Genomic DNA, 16,147 nt, shown 5'->3' on the forward strand with positions numbered 1-16,147 from the left:
CATTATTCATTCCCATTTTTCAATTAAACTTACCACTTAATTTTCTATGCTGGTTATATAATTTTTAAAGAAAAAAATGCATTCAATAAGAAAGAGAGAGGCAGTTTTACTAATGGTCTCAGAGTTTTGCTTTAAAATCCAGAGTCACTCAAATGCAATGAACACAAACCCAAAAGGTATGGCCGAATGTCTATGGGGTTCAAAAAACCAAAACACACACCACCCACACATAACCACACACACACATACACACACACAGAGCCCCGCTGGAGTCAGCCGTTCTCATTATCGTCAATGTGAAATTACTGCGCACACTAAATGGATGTATCTGTGGTTGTTAGACGTTCGGTTAAAAGCCTCTCTACTAGATGAAAATGGCCGCTGCTGTGGTGTGTGTTGCTGAAATGGCTGTTATAGATTTATGGTTATGATTAAACGTGGAGCCAGAGACGCTCTTTAAAACGGCAGACCCACTCAAGCCTGAATTTAAGCATGTCTACCTCAGACTTGCTGCTCAGATTCTGGGAAGAGAATCATTATAGTTTTACAGCGCTCATAACATGGCCTGATGCTAATGAGGTATGAATGTGTGTAAACACACAGCGCTATAGAGCACGTTTGTGTGTGCGTGTGTGTGTTCATATACATGAATTCTGTCTGTATCTACATCTGTAATGTCAGACTTACCCTTGATGTTAAGGCAGCATGCTAAAAACACCAGCAGCAGGCTCTAGCAGAACGAGACATCAATTTAAAGGTGCAGCGAGGATTTTTTTTTTTCTTCCTTAATGTAGAAATTAATGACATTTTTTTTGCAAAGTACATTAAAATGGTGTGCACTCATGAGATATAAACTCATCAGTAGCCTATTAAAAGCTGTTTTATTTGACATGGAGATGGTCGCCTCATGGGGTCTGATATGCAACCATTTTGGTTTGGTGCATTTATATATTTCATGCATTAAATATATCTACAAATCATTACCATATGACTTTTCTGCTATTTTTTTTTTACCAGTGGGAAGTAATTGTTTTTTTTTTTGTAAAAAAATGTTTTTGTGTAAATAAGAATTTTACAAAATAATATAGTATTTAATTAAACAGGGCTGTTCGTTATTATGTTTTAGAGTTATTGTGGAGTATTTATTTGGTAATATTTAGTGTATAATGCAGTGTAATGCTTTCACCCTAATTGGGTTCCTGAATATTTGTGTCTGTGAATATAGCTGTTTAAAAAATACATTAAATTAATAAAACTATCTTAAATATAATTAGATACAGCAAATGCAGTAACTACACATTTGGTCAAGATTGTGTTATAACTGAAATTGGGTCTCTTATAATCTGTCAGACAGGTTCAGCTCAACTTTCGATGAAAACGTAGTGTACAAATTTATATCAAATGACTCAAAATTCAATCATACAACTTTGAGGCCTTTTTTCAGTTCCAGTGTCGGTGTGCTTGCTGCATTTTGAACTACTTTTTCAAAAAGCTTCTTTTGACTGCAGTTGAACAACTTTAAATGAGCAGCTTGACAAGCTGCAGTTTCAGTATAGCCTTAAATGAATATAATTATATGCTATCAGCTGACTTCCTAAAGGGCTTAAGCACTCACACAACCTTTAATTTGCAGTAAAGAACAAAGCAGAAGTGTAGTGTAATGTAAAATACATACACATTACCGTCAATATCCTGAATGTTTCATAATCAGAGCACGTTTAATTCTTTCTTTTTTCCCCACTGAGAAAATGTTAGACTGTGTTTTGAGCATTTTAATGCAACTGTGTTATGGAATTTAGTTCAGAACGAATATATGCAGTCATGCTTGGATCACACTTAGAGATGAGCTGAAAGCAAGTATGACCTCCAAGTGTGTAAATAATGTTGTAACAGTGTAATCATGTAAGTTTATGAAGTGTGAATGTCTGCGCAGAGCCCATCTGACTGCATCAGAGTGTCCATCATTTGCGGAACGGCTCACAGTCGGTCGTGCCGAGCTCAGCATTAACGAGCCCGTTACAGCTCCTGCTAGCGCTAATGGATTAGCCATTCCATCGATGGCCCTGGGTTATGTGTGTATTTGTGTTTCGTGTGAGCAGTCTAAAGCATCGATTTGGTGGCAACAAATTTATATTCCTCTTTCCCAGTGTCAAAGACATCAGTCTCCTGTTTTACTCTCTCTTTCTCTCTCTCTCTGTCTTTCCTTCCAGCACTATCCACAGACGACGGACCCCCCCTCCCATGTATGAAACTACGAGTCACTGTGTGTTGTCCACCGAGTAAGTACAGTCCTCTCTTCATCCTCTAGGTTTTTTTTGTCCACACTATTTCCTTGGGAAAAAAGCATGTCACCCCCCCCACACACACCCTCTCACGCAATCAGACATGCCCCTCTCTCTGCACGCAACCGCTCGCTCGCTCGCTTTCCCTACTCTCTGCCTACCTTCTTCACATTTCCCCTTTTCTGCTAATGCATTCACCATTTCTCTGGTTCATCATTCTATTTTTCATCCTTTTCTTCTTCTTTTTTTTTTCTCTGACTCAATGGTTAAAATGCAGATTAAAATAGCAAAATAAATTGTAAAGAAAGTCTTGGCTAAAAAGTCGGCTTGCATTGCTGTACATGAAAAAAAAAACACATTTATTTTCAAATGAGAAATTTCACAAATTAAAGGTGTACAATACACACACACGCACACACACTATAAGCAACTATAACACACTTAAATAAAAAAGAAAAATAATGATTTTTTTGTATGGTTTTTTTTTTTGTAGATAGATAATATAGCAACAAAATCCAATTTTACCAATCTCTGTTGACTACTACTACTAATAATAATATAAGTATATCAAAATATATTTGTTATATAATAAAATTTTAATAATATTAATATATGTGATAACTCATTTATATTATAATAAACATTCATACAAAATATACATTTATGAAATTGGAATTTGTATTGTATTTATTTTGTAGTTAAAAATAGCAACAAAATCAAATTTATATGCAAATAATGTATGTATATACAATGTATATACAAAAACAAACAACAATAATAATAATAATAAATACAGCATTGTTGTTTATTATTAATATTTTGAATTTAAACATCATGAAAATATATTTGTTTTGAAATTCAAATTTGTATTGTATATATTTTTTGTAGTTAAATAATATAGCAACAAAATCAAATTTATATACGAATAATGTATTTTCAATGTATATAAAAAACAAATACATTATTATTATTATTATCATTCATTTGAATTACAATAAACATAATAAAAATATATACATACAAATACATTTGTTTTGAAATTCAAATTTGTATTGTATGTATTTTTTTATAGTTAAATAATATAGCAACAAAATCAAATTTTTATACGAATAATGTATGTATATAAAAAACAAATACATTATTATTATTATTATTCATTTGAATTACAATAAACATAATAACAAATAAATTTGTTTTGAAATTCAAATTTGTATTGTATGTATTTTTGTAGATAATATAGATACAATCATTAGATTATAGAAACAAAATTTATATACAAATAATGTATGTATATACAATGTATGTACAAAAACAAACTATTATTATTATTATTATTAATTTGACTTACAGTAAACATTACTATAATGAAAAATGCATTTGTTTTGAAATTAGAATTTGTATGTATATTTTCATATAAATAATGATAAATAATATAGAAAAATACGGTCTGTTTAGTCAAGTAAATTTAAATGTCCTTAAATTGTGTATATATATATATATATATATAATACATTTAAATGAAGACAAATACATTTGTTTTGAAATGGGAATTTGTATGTATATTTTTGTAGATTGTAATTATAACTAGTACAGTAATCATAAATCATATTTATTATTAGCTGTTGTCAATTGATATTTTATTTTTAATTATTTGCACATATTTCTATTTGCCATCTCTTTTTCCTTTTGCTATAACATGATGTGTGAAAGCGTATGTGCATGTTAGTGTGTGTGTGTGTGTGTGTGTGTGTGCGTGGAGCGAGGCTGGCTCTCAGAGCCCTGCAGTTATGTTGACCTTCCGCTCTGCTTGGCTGATGCGGGATCAGCAGGGAATGCCGCCCAGTAAGAGTGGGAATGGCAGTGGGGTCCGTAAGCCGTCCGACCCAATTCCACCTCCTGCTTCACACACATGCACAGACACGCACACCAACTCAGAAGCTGTCGAACCCAATATCCAAGTCCTGTCCCGGCCCCAAACCTGCCTTCTGGCCTCTCGCACTCTCTCTAACTTTTCATGACACCATTTGTACTTATTCATCAGCTATGAAAATGTTTTATGTTTGTTACAGTCTAGTTTGATACAGTACTGTATTTAAATATCTAAGTTACTTTTTCATTGTTGGAAAAGTGGGTAACCATTGCGTTTGTTCCACATAAAGTGAATCAAACAAACTAGCTGTTGTGAAATCAAATTCTTGAAGCCTTTAAGGAGATGTGTTGTGTAACCTTCAGGGAGAAATATCTTGTGGTTGGAGCAGAAAATGCTTGTGCAATTGATTTGAAATGTTTGTATGTGAAACATCATGATCTGAGGTGGATGTTGTTTATTTTAGGAGCAAAATTTGATAAGGGAAGATGGAGTTTTAGTTGTTTTGAGGAAGAAAAGGTTCTTCATTCAATCGGACTAACATTTACTTTATCCGTGGTAGATGCTTTAATGACTGCGTGGAATGACAACTTTTCTTCCTCGTCTTTGCACATTTTCCTCTTCTCATGCTCTCGCTTCAGATGGTCCATCACTTTTATCCCGCTCTTTCCCTCTTTTTCTGTTCTCTGACCGAACCTAATCCAGACTAAACTGTAGCATCCCTGCTTCTCCCTCCCTCCTTTTTTTTTTTCTCCTCCTAGTGTTTAGTCGTTCCTGGAGTGGCACTAATCTCCCCCTCTCTGTTTCTTTTAGTCTTTTCCTTCCCTCCCTCATTTTTATGATCTGTCGTTACCGGAGCAAAACTAATCAGAGTCTTATCCACTACACTTTCCCTGAGTCTCCACTCTCTTCAAACTCTGTCCATTTCTGGATTTCTCCTCATATTGCATTCCATCTGTCCATTGCATCATGTTCCTGAATAGTTATAGACACATCTGTTTATATTCATACATATATATTTGACTATTTTTAAGCATTTTAGTTGACCGCTGTGCTTGGTTGGCCAATTAACATAATTATACTTGCGTATTACGCACATTTTTAGTATTTTAATTTTTTTGTGCTGTAAGAATATGTGTTATATAATACAATAACATATATAATTTAATTTAATCTAATATTATATAATATAATATAATACAAAATACTATTTCTTTTTTAAATGATTGATATTTATATTTTTATTCATAATCTTTTGGAGAGGTTTTGTATCTCTCTTAATATTTTTTCAAACAGTATGTGTTTTTTTCTTTAGCAGTATATATTTTAGCAGTATATATTTTTTCTTTCTTTTTTCAAGGTATAAATGCACATTTTTAGCATTTTTTTGTGCAGTAAGAAGAATGTTATATAATATGTAATTTTACTATTATTATTATATAATATATAATTTTACCAGTACTTTAGCAGTATATTTTTTTCTTTTTCTTTGTCAAGGTATAACTGAATAATTGAAAAATTGAATCTAATATTATATAATATCATATAATACAAAATAGACTTTATTTTTTAATTATTTATATCTATTTATATTTTATTCATAATCTTTTGGAGAGGTTTTGTATCTCTCTTATTATTTTTTTTCAAACAGTATATATTTTTTTTCTTTATCAGAATTCATACTGTTTTCATGCGTTTACTTTTTTATTTATTCACAATATTTTATTTGGTTTAATTTTCGATTAGTCCAATTAACATTCCGTCGTCCATGACAAGCTAAATAAATGTTCATTTACATTCTGCAATTTTGTGTGTATATTTTATTTGCCATTAAATTGTAATATTTATTGCCATTGACCACGGTTCAACCCTTCCTGACATCGACTAAAATGTATTTCATTCAAGGTTTCTTTTCTACGAGCCTAAAAGCAACATTTAAAATTAATACTTGCTCTTATTATCCTCATTTGCTTCCATATATCTCCGCATTCTCCACCACGTTTTGCTTTCAGACCCTCCGTCTTCTCGCATGCCTTCTTGCACACCTTTACAGCATTTTTCCTGTGCTGTTTTCCTCTGATCATTTGTATGTAAAGATGAATGAAAGGAGAGGTGTGTGTGACGTGACTTTGCGCCAGGGCATGTTTTGCACAGCTAGTGTTTGTCCCTCCTGGTAGTGCCACAAACCGACTTCGGTTCCTTCCTGTGGCAGGTCTTTTATCTGACAGACCGTTTTGGACTGAGGGTCCTGTCAGTGTTCACCGCGGAAACAACGTTACAGCTGCAGCCGGAGCTAAATCTCAGTCACGCGGCACCAGCAGCAAGCTGTATTTAAAATTTAATTAAGTCGAGCTCATTTCGCTAGGTCATTTGAGCCTTAATGACCAGGCTCATGGGAAACAGAACAAGCTAAGGACTGCAAATAGATCAGTAATACCAGAGGGAATCCAGTCACAAGTTGGTTGCAAGGTTGGTTAGCGCTGTGAAATAAGCTTTTCTATTCATTTGAGATGTATTGAGCTGTATGCGAATTATTCGAAGTCTGGTATATAGGAAATAACTGAATGTAGTGCTCATTATAGAGCATGACGGATTCATGGAGTGTAACAGTGAAATGGTTCCCCCTGAACCAGCAACATGCTTGAAGGATCCCCAAAAGCTGGCAATGTGTCGCAGTTAAATCCATCCCCTCACTCGTATATATCGCAAAAAGAGAAGAAAGACAATAAAAGCTTTGTGATGTTCATACCTGGAGTTTGGTAGCAAGACACCTCGCTCAAACTATAAAAGCACGACCAGACCAAAAACTCGGCAATATTCGGTCTTGATTGAGCGGCGTCTCATGGAAAACAGCTCCCGGGTGCCCTCGTCTTTCATCCTATTCACTTTGCTCCGCTCCCTGCACTTACTCGGGGCAACTTGTCAAAACATTAATTCTGCTGTTGTTTTTTTTCCCCTCCTCTCTCTCATTCAGCGTCTTTCTCGGTCCTTCTCTCCCCCGCTGTGAAAAACCATTTCAGTCAGTTCTACTTTCTCTCTAATTGATCCCTGTCTTTTTCGACTCTTTTTAACTCGCTCGGTCCTGCTGTGAGCACACAATTTCCTTTTCCAGTTTCTGTCCGTTTCTCAACGTTTTTAATTGTTTTAAAAACCCGAAACTCTGTCCGTTTTGCGCTGCCCACCTCAGTGGATACCTCGTCCTCCCCCTTTTATTCACCTCTCTCGCCTTGTTAGTTTTGTCATTCGCCAGAGTGTTTTTCTAAAGCGAGAATAAGAAAAAACGCTAATTCGGTGCCTTTACACAAGTGTAGTTTTTCCTTGAAGTGACCGATTTTTCGGAAAATATAAACAAGGAAATACGCTTACGTTTTCGGCATGTCAGTCGAATGTTTTCGTTTAGCAATAACAAGTAAAGGGTATCATTCAAAAAAATGAATGAAGCAGGGAAGCTTTTTCTCTCCCTCTCGTCTGTTCTCCATCTCTCGCATCCTCTTCCCAGTCGTTCTCTGCATCATAGCATGGCAGCCATGTTTTATGCAAGGAAAGCACAACTGCAGACATTTTGTGCTCGAAAACAAAAAAAAACTGCCATCTTGTTGAAGCAAACATTTCATTTCACTTTAGTAAGAGAGAAAAATAGGTTTAAACGTTTGCCCAAATAATATATTTTTCTTCAAGACTAATTATCTTCTCTCTCTTTTTCCTTTTTTTCAGTTAAGTGCTGACATTTCTATTTAAAACAACATGCAAAAAAATTTATGTAGATATTGTAGGCTACGTTGGTATATTTTAATGGTAATTATAGAAGATTAGAAAATATCAATAATAATCTTATCAAATTTTATTTATCAGAGTTTTATTTAATGCCTGATTAAGGTTTTGTGTGATTGCATGCCTAAATTTACCATTACTTTGTAAATGAATACATATATTATATTTGCAGATTTTTTATTTGGATTAAATAAGTTTACTTTTAAATTTTTTGTATGTTGTTAGATGTAAACAACTGTTTAATTGAGACTCCTCTCAGCAGGCTGTTTTTGTGTATTGTAAAAAATTATTTTTAGTTTAATCATATTAATAATGATATGTTTATTAATTTTATTTTTGTTTAAAACAATTATAGATAAATCCTATATTATAGATTAATCCTTTAAGCTATAACAATTATAGATTAATCATTTCATGCCCTTGTCGTGTAAACTAGTTTAGTATTCAAATTAATTTCAAATTTGAAAATCGCTTTTCATACTTTCCTGTATTCCAAGATTTTAATTTGTGGAAAGATAAATGTGGAAAAAAATGTCGAAGAATGGTACACACATCTCTTCCATCTTTATTTGACCCTCTAACTCTAGCACTCTTTATTCAAATTCTATTTTATCTATTTATTTTCTTTTTTTATTTAAAAAAACAACACTTTAACCTTTAAGACTTGCACTCTATTTGTTTTCTAACTGCGTGTTTTCTTTTAAAAAAAGCCTCTAACACTAGCTTTCTCTATTCTTTTTCTATTCTATTTGTTTTCTTTTTATTTATTATATAATTAACAAAAAACTATTTGTTTTCTAACTGCTTGTATTATTTAAAAAAGGGCCCTCTATCTCTAGCTTTCTCTATTCTTTTTCTATTCTATCTATTTGTTTTCTTTTTATTTATTATATAATCATAAAAAAGTCCTTGCTACATGTACTGAGTTAGGCTAACTGAGACTTGTCATAGCACTTGCATATTATTGCTCTTTTTTTTATTTTGATTAATTCCATTGTCCTCATTTGTAAGTCGCTTTGAATAAAAGCGTCTGCTAAATGACTTAATGTAAATGTACATGATCTATATATGATGAAGTCGAACAATGTTTGATTAGTGGTTCATTATAAATGCATTACATTTATAAATATTATGTTTTTGAACTTTTAATTTGCTATGATTTAATTTGATATGTTTCTATTGTTTTGATGCTCATTTGTAGTTCTTTTCTAATGAGGCAGTTTCATTTTATCTGCACACATTTTCTCTCATTTCTTGACTGTAAATATTGACAAAAGTCAGTGTCCTCATCAAAAGAAGGCATATCTGAATGAAACCTTTAATGAAGGATTTTATCTCTCCGTTTGGTCAAGTGTTAATAATGGGTTAAACTAACTTGAACTAATATGTGTTAACTTGATTTTGTTTAACGAGCAGGCAATTAGTTGACGTGAAATGCTTTTGGAAAACTGACATGTCCTGCGGTGTGACATGCTATCGTCTAAAGCTATGTAAACCATTTTTCCAAATATTTTATAATTATTATACATGCAGTTTGTATGAGCAGATTAACTGAGAAAGTACATTAAATTAATTGTAACTTTAAAACCTCTTTTTTCATTATTGTTATTTGTCCATTTTAAACAAACATACCAATGAAGGCAAGAAGCCGATTTAAAAAAACAGAATCTTAAAGTGTACAGTCATAGAATACCACTCAAATTAATTTAAAACTTTTTTTTTTTTCATGTTGATTCTTTTTAAAGTTTATCTTAAGTATGAACTACATATTTGTTTGTACACTTGTCCTCTACTTTCAACTCGCTCTATAGTTTTAGGCAACTGCTCTTGTTTAGTCTACTACGCTCTACTTTCCCCACTTCTGCGATATCTCTCTCTCTCTCTCTCTCTCTCCATTCATCTTTTCTTCATTATGTTTCTCAGTCTGACCCCCTGTTGAGAGATTGACACTCAGACACAAACTCCCTCCCTCCTTCCCACTTTCGTCTCTTTCCTTTTGCCGTCTGACCTTCTTTCAGGTTCTTGGCTCCCCTGTTCGTTCTCCCTCTGCTTTTCTCACACTTCCTCCTCTCGTCTTTTCTCTTCTCTGTCTTCTCCAGTGTTTCGCTCCATCACTCTATCTTTGTTGCTTTTGTGGCCCTTCTCTGTTGAGTCTTGTATCTCTTGCTCCTTTCCCCCCTCTAAATCTTTTCTTTTCCACGCTCCTTTCTCTTGTTCATCCTCCCAGTCCACTTTTTTGTTTCTTGCAGAATCTTTCATCTCCTTCCACCTTCATTTTTTTCCCCGCTATCTTTCTGTGTGCAACCTTTAAGAGAATTTGCATTGAGGATGTATTTTGGGGTTGTGCAGCCGTTAGTAATTTTTCAGTATGTTTCTGCCTGAGTGTAATGGTAAATGTGTCTCTATGTGCATTTTTCTTCTCATTTGTTCTCAAGAATGATGTTCCGAGTTTGTAGCTCTCAAAAAAAAAAAGGTAAAAATGTAAAAAGTACTTACACCTCACATGTCTGTCTTTCTTTCTCCCACCATCTTTTTATATCCTCTAGCAACAGCTGAATCATCAAGACAAGAAGGTTAGTGTTTATTGCTATACAGTTTTTTCCCTTGGTTTATAATATGACATAAAATTACAAAATACCTATTATTTTTTTACTCATTAAAAAAAGCAAATGATTTAATTATATGCATTATATGTATGTATGGTGTTTGTGTGTGTGTGTGTGTGTGTGTGTGTGTGTGTGTGTGTGTGTGTGTGTCACAAAAAAAAAATAAAAAAAAAAAAAAAAAAAAAAATATATATATATATATATATATATATATATAAATTATAAAAAAAAAATATTTGTATAATTTTTATATGATAAATTAATTTTATCATGGTTTTAATTTTTTATTCTTGGTCTATTTTTATTCATATAAAACTGCATTCTTAGTTTTGAGGAGACATAAAAGATGCTAGATGATTATGTGAATATTAAAATGGACAAAAACAGTTACATCTTTTTTTCTTTGCATATGTGTTTTAACATCATATTTATTTGTCTGTTTTCTTTTGTTTTTTTTTCTGTTTTATGATTATTGTAGCCACAGAGAGACCGTCACACAGCAGCGCTGTCCATCCAGTGACAGTCGGACGACTTTCTCTCCTCCTCATATTCCTCTTGTTGCCTTATTTTCTCTAATATCTCTTCTTAAAACTTAAAACCTGAAAACAAGTGCTCTGTTGCTGCAGATATTCCTCCGTAACCAGTTGCGTTACAGTAAATGCTTGTTCTACTTCTGTGGATTACACACACACACACAGACAGACTCTCTCTCTTTCTCGTACTCCTTTGCTCTGTCATTTTTGTCACGCTATTAGTCTCCATCCCTCCATTTCCTTCCTGGCAGTCTCTCTCTCTCTCTCTCTCTCAGTCCACTCTCAGTGGCGTCTTACTCCTGTCTGCTCTGATAAAAGTTCACTCTGTAACAGAGCGACACTAATCTACCTTCAAAGAGCTTATCTTACTGTTCATTTTCTTTGAATTCATCTGTCCTTAAGAGTCAGACATTCCTTTACAAGCCCCTGCTCCCCCCTCTGTCCTACTGTACAACAAACTGAGCCAAAGACGAGGAGGATGAAGCTCCTGCTGTTTGTACTACTGAGTGGAAGATCAGGGACAGAGTGACCATTCATACATGTGATCACTAACATATCCAATCATCAACAATGGAACTTGGAAAAAAAATTTAAACTTTTTGTACAATTTTTTTTTTCTCTTTGAAAAAAGGAATACATTGAAACCAAAGCCAGACCGCAGCATTTAAAAAATGATATTTTGCTGTATTGACTTTAAGCAACCTGGCAGAACTCTGGAATTACCTGGAATATCCTGGAATTTTTGTGTCTTGAATTTCTTTCAAATTTATTTGAAATTTGTAGTTTGTGTGATTGAGTGACGGCCTGCCTGGACCACACAGGAAGAGAAAGAACTACTTCCTGTTCATCACTTGTGAGGCATGATCAGTCATTTCCTAGTATGGACTCCTCTGATTGGTCTGCATGTTTGTGTTTAATAAGGCACTTAATCAGGTTCATACAACATCTTTTTCTCACATAATTATTGATATGCAAGAGAATCAAAATAGCCCAAAATAATAAAAGCTGGAAATGTTTCTATTTAAATCATTTAAATATTTTTCAGATGTATTTTTTTTTTTAATGATTGTTTAAAATTAATATTTTTTTCAATTCACTTCTAATAATAGTGAAGTTATTTTGTCCCCTTTATAAGTTTTAGAAAGTTAATATATATTCTGTGGTAATGATCAATGTTTTTGTTTCTCTAGTTTCTGATGGTTTTCTGGTAATTTCATATTTTCAGATGCAACTCATGTCTGCCAAAACAGAACAATCAGTTTACAAACTTTTTAAATATAGTTTTAAGTATGTAGGAATGTCATTTTGTTTGTAATTTGAGTGTTTCACATTTTTGTGAAGTGATCAGGATCTTCTGTGAAGAACTTTGTCTATTTTTCCATGGCAAAATGAGCTACAAAATAAAAGATTAATGTTTTTCAAGCTGTTGTTTTGACAGTGTAAATTCCTGTTTCGTATGTTATTTGAAGGTGAAAGTCAGCTCCTGTTTATTTTTAGTTTTTTTTTTTTTTTTATACATGTGTGGCCAAGCTGTTTTTATCTGATGGTCTAATTTGAAATTCCCGTCATTATTCTGATAAGTGAATAGCAGATTAATAGGAGAGCAGATTCATTTCTACTGTAATAATTAGTGTACTTATATTACAAGTCACAATCTTCAGAAATGTTTTGACCTTCAGTTCATATCAGGAGGTCTGTTTGTCTCCTCTAGATGGCAGCTGTTCCACAGAGAACAAGTTTAAGAAACTCTGTTCATGTGGACAGTCACACAAAAGATAAGGTGTGCAGTGTTATGAGTCACCATGAATCATTCCTCACTGAAACAAAAACACACTTGCAACTGAACCAAGATATTACGTAAAGTCTGTGTGTGGTTATATTTGTAGTTATCTGCAACTACGCAAATAACGTTTGTTAATTTTGGACATTACCGTTCTAATAATTATTATTAATCTATTAATTTTCTAAGCAGTGATTTTGAATGTCAGTATCCCACTTGTATGTACACATACTATACACCCTATGTGTTTCTCACACTGACACTTGTTGCCATAATTGAAAATTATAGAACAGGATTTATAGCTTCTGCACATACATTTTATTTTTATACTTTTGAGCTGCATTGTTCGTTTGCTTTACAGCAACCATTGATTTAAACTGCTGGTTGTGTGTTGTGTGATTATTGGTCAATGATAAAGGTTGGATAAATCTTTTAAAAGTCTACCTATTTTTATACTATTTCTTTGTATACTATATCTATTTGTATTATAGATATACTTGGTATAAACCTCAAGTAAAAAGTACAGAAAATACTTTTCTTTTTTTTATTGCTATGAAAGTGATTTTCAGAATTTTTTTGTTTTGCATATTTTTATGCTGAATTTCATCAGATTCTATTCACAATCCTCAATAAACACAACCAAAACGCTTCTTTGCAGTAAATTCTGAGTGAAATTTGCCACTGTGGAAATGTGATGGACTGCATAAGAACTGCATTATTTGCATTACATTTACAATACATTTTCAAAAAGTGTTATTTTACTGAATGAAATGCAATGGATAATTATTTATAACATTAATGACCTTGATGGAGACATTCCCTTATCTCTAAATAACTTAACTGAAGACCACACAATACAAGATTAAACAGTAACAGAAACATAATACAAAATGATACAGATATCTAGAGAGACATGCTTATTTCCTTTTATAGTGAGTTAAACTCAGCAAAAATAGAAACGTCCTTTCATGTTATCTGCTTTTATTTCCAACAAATTTCTTATGATGTGTAAATATTTGTATGAACGTGGACTGGACCAGTTGTTTGCCAGTTCTTGCTGTGAGATGTTTCCTCACTCTTGCACCAAGGCTCTTGCAAGTTTTCAAACATGTCTGAGGGACACATGGTTTGACACTGCAAGGACAGTCAGCTCAGCTGTCCTTCCGGTCTCCCTGTTGTGCTGTCTTAAACCTGGAATACACTGCATGATTTTTGCCCTGATTTTCCACTGATTTACAGTCTGGAGAAGTTGACGCTAGTTGCTGAAAGTCAGAGCCAGTCTGCAGATTTGAGATGACAGATTCCATAGAAAATCGAGTAGTGTATGATAGTCACAGACTCCGATTTTTTTAGCTTCAGAATCTGATTCCCCCTAGTTGGAACATGTTTGATATTTTCAGCCGATTTTAGAACACATTGTTTACATTTGTCAATCATCTCCTAGCAACAAGGCGCATGAGTTTGTTGTGATCGGAATGGCTTCAAAGTCTGCTAGTGTATCACCCTCAGTCATGTAGTGAGAGTATGGTGGCCAGTTTTCCTCTGTCTACAAAGGAATTTACAAAGTCGGTAAGTGTATGATGCCTAATCTGTTCAGATTTTAAATATTGTGTCGTGTATTCCAGCCTTTAGGCATCTTACATTACGTACATAGTCCCTACAGCAGGACTATGGCATGTTCACTTTACTCTCCTAAGCTGTTTGGTATTTCAGCTGTTATAAGTTTGTTTAATTATTTAGGTAGAGCAATTCCAGTTTTAATCATATAGTCATCTCCATCCTAACCATCCATCCTGTCTATCATGTCTAGGCCTACTTCATTTTCTCCAAACCCGGCTTACTTTTGGTGAAAGAGCAATTCCTGAATTGAAATGAAAATTGTTTATTTGTTTCTTTAGAATGACATATTTGTCATCGTGCATGTAGATTGTAATGCATTTTCTATGATGGCATACATCAACCATAGATTCTTTCAAATCTTTTAGGTTACAGGCTAGGTGTTTCAGAGCCATTGTCAAAAGAGTCGGTGTAAGTGGGCAGCCTTTTCTAAGCTCCTTATATTGGCCAATTTTTGGAAGCAGGTTTTCCACAATCCTGAAGTCACGTGGAGGTGATGGATCGATCTGCGTCAGGGATTTCAAAGCTTGTTTTAAAAAATCCTTTTTGATTTTTCCAATTGCCTAACAAGTATAGTGGCAAGTATCATGTAATCTGCTCTAAAGTGGTGCCTTCCGTTTTCTACCACACTGTCAGTGAAGCCGTTTGGAATTCCTTCTGTAACCATTTGGTTAAAAAGCTTTTTAAGTTTTAGTGATTTTTGCTCTTTGTTAACCTTAAAGGTTTCCATATTGTCCCCAAGTGGGACCATGTCTAGTCTTGATGCACCCATCTTCTTTTTCTTCTGACTTGATGGTTTTTCTTTTGTTTTGTTTGGATGGTTTCCACGGAAAATGAGTAAATGAATCTCTTTTACCACTATTCTTAAGTCCCCAGACATCTACAAGCATTAAAGACAAGATGAATTCCTCCAGATAAGGTCTAAGGGGCTCTGCATGTCCAGTTGGATACTGCCGGTCAAAATCTGTGTTTAGAACTGTATTGAAATCCCCTGCAACTATCAAGACACCTCTGGCAGTCTGACGTAGATATTCAGAAAGACACTGTAAAACTTTGTGTTCTTTTGCATGGTTATATACATTCACTAGAGTGAAGCATTTACCGTATAATTTGCAGATAAATACAATGTAGCTGCCTGTGGGTTCTATATTGTGTTTTATATGCTCAAAAGGCGATTCATTTTTTATCAGTATTGCAACACCTTTGCTACGTGAATGATGAACACTGAAATATGGTTCCCAACCATCAATGTCTTTAAGATGGCTAACATCATTGATACCTATATGTGTCTCTTGAAGAAATGCAACAGATGCTTGTAGTTCATTCAGCCTTTGTAGAATCTTTGTTCTTTTGTCAGGGACATCAGTTGTGTCTCTAATTCCACAAGTGTTCCATGTGATAAGTTTAAAAGATCTGGTCATATTCTCTAGACTGAAACGATCTGAGGAGGAAAAAAATTTGAATGATAAAATGTTTTAGGTTCGCATGAATTAAATATAGTAGACAGAAGTTATAAGTGTGTGAACAATAGAATTGAATGTCCAGCATAATACCAACATAATGTACTCAAGTTACCCAAATACTGATTAATTAAAAAAAACGGATCTCTCAAAATAAAAAAGTCTTTAAAGTTAAAGCTGCAGGGCACTTCATTTTATCTGAACAGGAGCTCATATTAGCGTCCAGATGGA

At 33.7% G+C, this 16,147-nt stretch overlaps 1 long non-coding RNA gene across 1 annotated transcript; it reads left to right on the top strand.

The window, feature by feature from the left end:
* Positions 1-2,147: 2,147 nt before the first annotated feature.
* On the top strand, positions 2,148-11,725 carry LOC107673600 (uncharacterized). Its single transcript, XR_001632418.1, has 3 exons — positions 2,148-2,279; positions 10,467-10,493; positions 11,005-11,725. It is a non-coding gene; the product is annotated as an uncharacterized LOC107673600 (long non-coding RNA).
* Positions 11,726-16,147: the final 4,422 nt, after the last annotated feature.

Source organism: Sinocyclocheilus anshuiensis, unplaced genomic scaffold (assembly GCF_001515605.1).
Source record: "Sinocyclocheilus anshuiensis isolate Anshui unplaced genomic scaffold, SAMN03320099.WGS_v1.1 scaffold1247, whole genome shotgun sequence".
Classification (NCBI taxonomy): domain Eukaryota; kingdom Metazoa; phylum Chordata; class Actinopteri; order Cypriniformes; family Cyprinidae; genus Sinocyclocheilus; species Sinocyclocheilus anshuiensis.